The sequence below is a fragment of the Oncorhynchus clarkii genome, chromosome 20 (genome assembly GCF_045791955.1).
Source record: "Oncorhynchus clarkii lewisi isolate Uvic-CL-2024 chromosome 20, UVic_Ocla_1.0, whole genome shotgun sequence".
NCBI lineage: Eukaryota > Metazoa > Chordata > Actinopteri > Salmoniformes > Salmonidae > Oncorhynchus > Oncorhynchus clarkii.
The window spans coordinates 87,073,641-87,083,439 of NC_092166.1; positions in this window are offsets into that span (position 1 = coordinate 87,073,641).

A 9,799-nucleotide genomic window follows, 5' to 3' on the forward strand; every position below is an offset into this window, starting at 1 on the left:
GTGTGCATTATAAAACGAGGAAGAAAGACGAGGTGGGGAGAGAGGTGTAGAAGACAGAAAGGGAAAGAGGTAAGAACAGAGGCAGACAGCATATGATTCATGAATTAAAGTGCTACCCTAATATTCTCTCAGTTCATCACAATTACAGTGTCTCTAGCCGTGTCTCCTAACCAGCCTTGGGCTCCCAGTCAGCCCGAAGGTTATCTTAAGATCGGGTAAGGTGGCGATGACGGGACTGGCTTCCTCTCTCACATCAAAACATACCTGCAGACGAGAGCCAGATGGATAGAGAGAGAGAGAGCATGATTAAGCCTTGTGTTTTTTATTCTAACACGGTCAGGACTAGAATAGGATGAACTTCTATTACTGTTCAGGGTGTGAGAAAAGACAGAGTTCCTCTGTCCCGTGTCTGTGTTCTTTAGCCCATCTTAATCTTTTCTTTTAATTGGCCAGTCTGAGATGTGGCTTTTTCTTTGCAACTCTGCCTAGAAGGCCAGCATCCCGGAGTCTCCTCTTCACTGTTGACGTTGAGACTGGTGTTTTGCGGGTACTATTTAACAAAGACGCCAGTAGAGGACTTGTGAGGAGTCGGTTTCTCAAACTAGAAAACCGGGGCCTCCCACTTCTCTTTCTATTCTGGTTTGAGACAATTTGTGCTGTTCTATGAACGGAGTAGTACATAGCGTTGTACGAGATTTTTAACGTCTGGCCTGTCTAATGTCTGGCCTGCCTAATAACTGGCCTGTCTAATGTCTGGCCTGCCTAATGTCTGGCCTGCCTAATAACTGGCCTGTCTAATGTCTGGCCTGCCTAATGTCTGGCCTGCCTAATGTCTGGCCTGCCTAATAACTGGCCTGCCTAATAACTGGCCTGTCTAATGTCTGGCCTGTAACAGAGAGAAGGAGCTCCGTCTGTCTCTGTCTAGCTGCAGAACAGATTAACTCTATACTGTTAGATTATTGGAGATGAATGGGATAACGAGGTGAACTTGAATAACAGAGAATCCTGTCTTTGATCATTAGAGGTGCTGTGTAGAGGGCCTGTGTCTCTACCAGGTGATCATTAGAGGTGCTGTGTAGAGGGCCTGTGTCTCTACCAGGTGATCATTAGAGGTGCTGTGTAGAGGGCCTGTGTCTCTACCAGGTGATCATTAGAGGTGCTATGTAGAGGGCCTGTGTCTCTACCAGGTGATCATTAGAGGGGCTGTGTAGAGGGCCTGTGTCTCTACCAGGTGATCATTAGAGGTGCTGTGTAGAGGGCCTGTGTTTCTACCATGTGATCATTAGAGGTGCTGTGTAGAGGGCCTGTGTCTCTACCATGTGATCATTAGAGGTGTTTTGTAGAGGGCCTGTGTCTCTACCAGTGAGCATTTTATTTACTTCACCTTTATTTAACCAGGTAGGCTAGTTGAGAACAAGTTCTGAACCTATATACATTCTACAGATCCCTTATGCCCTACATTGTTTGTCTTGTTGTTAGTCCCTCCCTTCAGCTCCACTCAACCCCTCCCATCTGTCTCTCAACATCATCCATTTCGGATTTCTACTTGCCATATATTTTTCAACTGTGCTGTGATGCGTCACAAAATAATTGAACCTTCCTATTCTCATAGCTTCTACAGATTGTAAATTAAAAATAAACATTTTTGCTAAAATAATTATTTTATGATTCTTTTTTACCTTTATTTAACTAGGCAAGTCAGTTAAGAACAAATTATTATTTTCAATAACAGCCTAGGAACAGTGGGTTAACTGCCTGTTCAGGGGCAGAACTACAGATTTGTACCATGTCAGCTCGGGGGTTTGAACTTGCAACCTTCCGGTTACTAGTCCAACGCTCTAACCACTAGGCGACCCTAGTGGATCTGGCTGGGGGTGTTATGGTCCGGATGTAGATCCTCTTGTTGTGGGTCCTCTATGTGTAGGTCCGGGGGGGTGTCTGTTGATCTGTTGCTCAAGTGTGAGGTGTTGGGGCTGCAGTTGATCCTGTAGGGTCAATCACTCCCTTGAGTATTGTGGCCACCCTTTCCTGCTGTGTTCTCAGGTCATTTGTGCCTGTGTGTATTAATGTGGCTAGGTGACCCTAGTTGGTCCTCAGACAGAAGGTCTAGGGCACGCTGGGTGTTTGGACACCAGAGTTTAGACACTGTGTTTGGGAAATAAGTGTACTTATTTTGTTTGACATATTTCCCATTTGAGTCCATAAGGAGTGGAATCTGTGGTTTGTGTATAGGGGGGGGGGGGGCTTCAAAGGGCTTTACATTTGGGTGAGGTAGGCTGTGAAACTCTCCATTGTTGGGCTCAAGGGCTTTGACACCTCTCACTTCACACCTCAGTGCTAATTGAAGTTGCAGTCAGAACTGTCCTAGCCAGCTTGGTAGCCTTAATATAGCATTCACTCCTTATAAAGTAAAATATATAGTAAAATATGTCTTTGTCTTTTTTCTTCGTAGTTTTAAAAATAGCATCAGACTAAACATTACTCACTCAGATCCAGGTTGGATGGTGTTTTCAGCTTTCTGTTGTTTGTTTGCCAGATCATTTGGAAATAAGAGTCTTTGGTAGTAGGAATCCTTACAGGTAAATTTTGTCCAAAATCAATTTGATTAGGAGTGAAGGTTATGGATGGTAGTATCCTGTATAGGTCCTGGTGACATAGTGTTGTAGATGGTAGTATCCTGTATATGTCCTGGTGACATAGTGCTGTAGAGTGTAGTATCCTGTATATGTCCTGGTGACATAGTGTTGTGGAGGGTAGTATCCTGTATATGTCCTGGTGACATAGTGTTGTGGAGGGTAGTATCCTGTATATGTCCTGGTGACATAGTGAAGGTTATGTTGTAGAGGGTAGTATCTCGTATAGGTCCTGGTGACATAGTGTTGTAGATGGTAGTATCCTGTATATGTCCTGGTGACATAGTGCTGTAGAGTGTAGTATCCTGTATATGTCCTGGTGACATAGTGTTGTGGAGGGTAGTATCCTGTATATGTCCTGGTGACATAGTGTTGTGGAGGGTAGTATCCTGTATATGTCCTGGTGACATAGTGTTGTGGAGGGTAGTATCCTGTATATGTCCTGGTGACATAGTGAAGGTTATGTTGTAGAGGGTAGTATCCGGTATATATCCTGGTGACATAGTGTTGTGGAGGGTATTATCCTGTATATTTCCTGGAGACATAGTGTTGTACAGGGTAGTATCCTGTATATGTCCTGGTGACATAGTGAAGGTTATGTTGTAGAGGGTAGTATCTCGTATATGTCCTGGTGACATAGTGTTGTAGAGGGTAGTATCCTGTATATGTCCTGGTGACATAGTGTTGTGGAGGGTAGTATCCTGTATATGTCCTGGTGACATAGTGTTGTGGAGGGTAGTATCCTGTATATGTCCTGGTGACATAGTGTTGTGGAGGGTAGTATCCTGTATATGTCCTGGTGACATAGTGAAGGTTATGTTGTAGAGGGTAGTATCCGGTATATATCCTGGTGACATAGTGTTGTGGAGGGTATTATCCTGTATATGTCCTGGAGACATAGTGTTGTACAGGGTAGTATCCTGTATATGTCCTGGTGACATAGTGTTGTGGAGGGTAGTATCCTGTAAATGTCCTGGTGACATAGTGAAGGTTATGTTGTAGAGGGTAGTATCCTGTATATGTCCTGGTGACATAGTGTTGTAGATGGTAGTATCCTGTATATGTCCTGGTGACATAGTGCTGTAGAGTGTAGTATCCTGTATATGTCCTGGTGACATAGTGTTGTGGAGGGTAGTATCCTGTATATGTCCTGGTGACATAGTGTTGTGGAGGGTAGTATCCTGTATATGTCCTGGTGACATAGTGAAGGTTATGTTGTAGAGGGTAGTATCCCGTATATGTCCTGGTGACATAGTGTTGTAGAGGGTAGTATCCTGTATATGTCCTGGTGACATAGTGTTGTAGAGGGTAGTATCCTCTATATGTCCTGGTGACATAGTGTTGTGGAGGGTAGTATCCTGTATATGTCCTGGTGACATAGTGAAGGTTATGTTGTAGAGGGTAGTATCCGGTATATATCCTGGTGACATAGTGTTGTGGAGGGTATTATCCTGTATATGTCCTGGAGACATAGTGTTGTACAGGGTAGTATCCTGTATATGTCCTGGTGACATAGTGTTGTGGAGGGTAGTATCCTGTAAATGTCCTGGTGACATAGTGAAGGTTATGTTGTAGAGGGTAGTATCCTGCATATGTCCTGGTGACATAGTGTTGTAGAGGGTAGTAACCTGCAAATGTCCTGGTGACATAGTGAAGGTTATGTTGTGGAGGGTATTATCCTGTATATGTCCTGGTGACATAGTGAAGGTTATGTTGTAGAGGGTAGTATCCCGTATATGTCCTGGTGACATAGTGTTGTAGAGGGTAGTATTCTGTATATGTCCTGGTGACATACTGTTGTAGAGGGTAGTATCCTGTATATGTCCTGGTGACATAGTGTTGTGGAGGGTAGTATCCTGTATATGTCCTGGTGACATAGTGTTGTGGAGGGTAGTATCCTGTATATGTCCTGGTGACATAGTGTTGTGGAGGGTAGTATCCTGTATATGTCCTGGTGACATAGTGAAGGTTATGTTGTAGAGGGTAGTATCCGGTATATATCCTGGTGACATAGTGTTGTGGAGGGTATTATCCTGTATATTTCCTGGAGACATAGTGTTGTACAGGGTAGTATCCTGTATATGTCCTGGTGACATAGTGTTGTGGAGGGTAGTATCCTGTAAATGTCCTGGTGACATAGTGAAGGTTATGTTGTAGAGGGTAGTATCCTGTATATGTCCTGGTGACATAGTGTTGTAGATGGTAGTATCCTGTATATGTCCTGGTGACATAGTGCTGTAGAGTGTAGTATCCTGTATATGTCCTGGTGACATAGTGTTGTGGAGGGTAGTATCCTGTATATGTCCTGGTGACATAGTGTTGTGGAGGGTAGTATCCTGTATATGTCCTGGTGACATAGTGAAGGTTATGTTGTAGAGGGTAGTATCCCGTATATGTCCTGGTAACATAGTGTTGTAGAGGGTTGTATCCTGTATATGTCCTGGTGACATAGTGTTGTAGAGGGTAGTATCCTGTATATGTCCTGGTGACATAGTGTTGTGGAGGGTAGTATCCTGTATATGTCCTGGTGACATGGTGTTGTGGAGGGTAGTATCCTGTATATGTCCTGGTGACATAGTGTTGTGGAGGGTAGTATCCTGTAAATGTCCTGGTGACATAGTGAAGGTTATGTTGTAGAGGGTAGTATCCTGCAAATGTCCTGGTGACATAGTGAAGGTTATGTTGTGGAGGGTATTATCCTGTATATGTCCTGGTGACATAGTGAAGGTTATGTTGTGGAGGGTAGTATCCTGTATATGTCCTGGTGACATAGTGAAGGTTATGTTGTAGAGGGTAGAATCCTGTAGATGTCCTGGTGACATAGTGTTGTAGAGTGTAGTATCCTGTATATATCCTGGTGACATAGTGAAGGTTATGTTGTGGAGGGTAGTATCCTGTATATGTCCTGGTGACATAGTGAAGGTTATGTTGTGGATGGTAGTATCTTTATATGTCCTGGTGACATAGTGTTGTGGAGGGTAGTATCCTGTATATGTCCTGGTGACATAGTGTTGTAGATGGTAGTATCCTGTATATGTCCTGGTGACATAGTGAAGGTTATGTTGTGGAGGGTAGTATCCTGTATATGTCCTGGTGACATAGTGTTGTAGAGGGTAGTATCCTGTATATGTCCTGGTGACATAGTGTTGTAGAGGGTAGTATCCTGTATATGTCCTGGTGACATAGTGTTGTGGAGGGTAGTATCCTGTATATGTCCTGGTGACATGGTGTTGTGGAGGGTAGTATCCTGTATATGTCCTGGTGACATAGTGTTGTGGAGGGTAGTATCCTGTATATGTCCTGGTGACATAGTGTTGTGGAGGGTAGTATCCTGTAAATGTCCTGGTGACATAGTGAAGGTTATGTTGTAGAGGGTAGTATCCTGCAAATGTCCTGGTGACATAGTGAAGGTTATGTTGTGGAGGGTATTATCCTGTATATGTCCTGGTGACATAGTGAAGGTTATGTTGTGGAGGGTAGTATCCTGTATATGTCCTGGTGACATAGTGAAGGTTATGTTGTAGAGGGTAGAATCCTGTAGATGTCCTGGTGACATAGTGTTGTAGAGTGTAGTATCCTGTATATATCCTGGTGACATAGTGAAGGTTATGTTGTGGAGGGTAGTATCCTGTATATGTCCTGGTGACATAGTGAAGGTTATGTTGTGGATGGTAGTATCTTTATATGTCCTGGTGACATAGTGTTGTGGAGGGTAGTATCCTGTATATGTCCTGGTGACATAGTGTTGTAGATGGTAGTATCCTGTATATGTCCTGGTGACATAGTGTTGTAGAGGGTAGTATCCTGTATATGTCCTGGTGACATTGTGAAGGTTATGTTGTAGAGTGTAGTATCCTGTATATATCCTGGTGACATAGTGTTGTGCAGGGTAGTATCCTGTATATGTCCTGGTGACATATTGGAGGGTAGTATCCTGTTTATGTCCTGGTGACATAGTGTTGTGGAGGGTCACCAGGACATATCCTGTATATGTCCTGGTGACATAGTGAAGGCTATGTTGTGGAGGGTAGTATCATGTATATGTCCTGGTGACATAGTGAAGGTTATGTTGTGGAGGGTAGTATCCTGTATATGTCCTGGTGACATAGTGTTTTGGAGGGTAGTATCCTGTATATGTCCTGGTGACATAGTGAAGGCTATGTTGTGGAGGGTAGTATCCTGTATATGTCCTGGTGACATAGTGTTGTGGAGGGTAGTATCCTGTATATGTCCTGGTGACATAGTGAAGGTTATGTTGTAGAGGGTAGTATCCTGTAAATGTCCTGGTGACATTGTGAAGGTTATGTTGTGGAGGGTAGTATCCTGTATTTGTCCTGGTGACTTAGTGAAGGTTATGTTGTGGAGGGTAGTATCCTGTATATTTCCTGGTGACATAGTGAAGGTTATGTTGTGGAGGGTAGTATCCTGTATTTGTCCTGGTGACATAGTGAAGGTTATGTTGTGGAGGGTAGTATCCTGTATTTGTCCTGGTGACTTAGTGAAGGTTATGTTGTGGAGGGTAGTATCCTGTATATGTCCTGGTGACATAGTGAAGGTTATGTTGTGGAGGGTAGTATCCTGTATTTGTCCTGGTGACTTAGTGAAGGTTATGTTGTGGAGGGTAGTATCCTGTATATGTCCTGGTGACTTAGTGAAGGTTATGTTGTAGAGGGTAGTATCCTGTATATGTCCTGGTGACATAGTGTTGTGTATGGTAACATCCTGTTTATGTCCTGGTGACATAGTGAAGGTTATGGTGTAGAGGGTAGTATCCTGTATATGTCCTGGTGACATAGTTTTGTAGAGTGTAGTATCCTGTATATGTCCTGGTGACATAGTGTTGTGTAGGGTAAAATCCTGTATATGTCCTTGTGACATAGTGAAGGTTATGGTGTGGAGGGCAGTATCCTGTATATGTCCTGGTGACATAGTGTTGTAGAGGGTAGTATCCTGTATATGTTCTGGTAACATATTGAAGGTTATGTTGTGGAGGGTAGCATCCTGTATATGTCCTGGTGACATAGTGAAGGTTATGTTGTAGAGGGTAGTACCCTTTATATGTCCTGGTGACATAGTGAAGGTTATGTTGTGGAGGGTAGTATCCTGTATATGTCCTGGTGACATAGTGAAGGTTATGTTGTGGAGGGTAGCATCCTGTATATGTCCTGGTGACATAGTGTTGTGTAGGGTAATATCCTGTATATGTCCTGGTGACATAGTGTTGTAGAGGGTAGTATCCTGTATATGTCCTGGTGACATAGTGAAGGCTATGTTGTGGAGGGTAGTATCATGTATATGTCCTGGTGACATAGTGAAGGTTATGTTGTGGAGGGTAGTATCCTGTATATGTCCTGGTGACATAGTGTTGTGGAGGGTAGTATCCTGTATATGTCCTGGTGACATAGTGAAGGCTATGTTGTGGAGGGTAGTATCATGTATATGTCCTGGTGACATAGTGTTGTGTAGGGTAGTATCCTGTATATGTCCTGGTGACATAGTGTTGTGTAGGGTAGTATCTTGTATATTTCCTGGTGACATAGTATTGTGGAGGGTAGTATCCTGTACATGTCCTGGTGACATAATGAAGGTTATGTTGTAGAGGGTAGTATCCTGTACATGTCCTTGCTGAAAAATCTAAGTTTATCTAACTCTAAATCTATCTTTTTGTAAAAACATGCTGAAAAATGCAGGAGCTCATCTGCTCACCTGTTCTTTCTCTCTCTGTCGTTCTCTCCCACTCTCTGGTCTTTTTCTCTCTGTCTCTCAATTCAATGTGCTTTATTGGCATGACGTAACAATGTACATATTGCCAAAGCTTATTTTGGAGATTTACAATATTAAGATAATAAGAATCAATATTGTCAACGGGACAACAGTAACAACAATAACCAGGGGTCAAAATAACCAGACATTCAACAATAACAATAAGCATGGAGGACATGTGCAGGTTGATTGGTCTGTCAGACACTGTCCCTCATCTAATGCAGGCAGCAATGTAGTGCGCTGCCAACCCACAGCTCTCTGCGTCCTGCCCCAACAGGACGGGTAGCCTTTTCTCATCAGCGAGGTCTTTGAAATCTTGAGTAAGTGTTTCAAATTTGGGGAAATGACACTCCAATTGTTTTATATTTTTTGACATTTTGTCAGGAAATTCACCTCTGTCTCATGTTCTGCTGTTGTGCAGTGGTTGCACAGCCTTTCCTCTACAGGGAGCCATGTTTTCCTGTGTCTACCCTTCTCAATGGCAAGGCTGTGCTCACTGAGCCTGTACGTTGATCCTGAGGCTTCAGTGTGTTAGTAGAACAGGTTTGTGAACTCAGCCCCAGGACCAGCTGGATGAGGGGACTGAGGCTTCAGTGTGTTAGTAGAACAGGTTTGTGAACTCAGCCCCAGGACCAGCTGGATGAGGGGACTGAGGCTTCAGTGTGTTAGTAGAACAGGTTTGTGAACTCAGCCCCAGGACCAGCTGGATGAGGGGACTCTTTTCTTTGCTCAGCTCTTGGCATTGCAGGGCTTGGTAATGATTTGAGAGGGGGTCACTGTATTTTAGATGTTTCCAAAACTGAATGGCTCTTTTTTTAGTTTTTATTATTAGTGGATATCTAATTCTGCCCTGCATGCATTGATTGTAGTTTTCATCTGGACATGTAGGAGAATCTTACAGAACTCTGCATGCAGGGTTTCAATGGGGTGTTTGTCCCATTTGATGAAATCTTGTTTTGTAAGTGGACCCCACACCTCGCTGCCATGAAGTGCAATTGGTTCAATGACACATTCAATTAGTTTTAGCCAAATTGTAAGGCATTTCAATTTGAATTCGTTTTTTAATGGCGTAGAATGCCCTGCTTGCTTTCTCTCTCAGCTCATTCACTGCATCATTAAGGTGTCCAGTTGAGCTTATTTTTAAACCTCAGTAATTGTAGTGTGTGCAGTACTCTATATATTTTGTACCAATTGAGAACTTTGGTCTAATCTTCTCTGGAAAATCATTATTTCAGTATTTTTGGGGTTTACTGCCAGGGCCCAGGTCTGTAGGTCTCTCTCTCTTCCTATGTCTCTCTCTCCTCTTTCTTTCTCTTTCTATCCTCTCTTTTCTTTCTCTCTCTCTCTCATATCCATCTCTCTCCTCTCCCCCCTTTTTCCCTCTCATTCTCCATACCATCTCC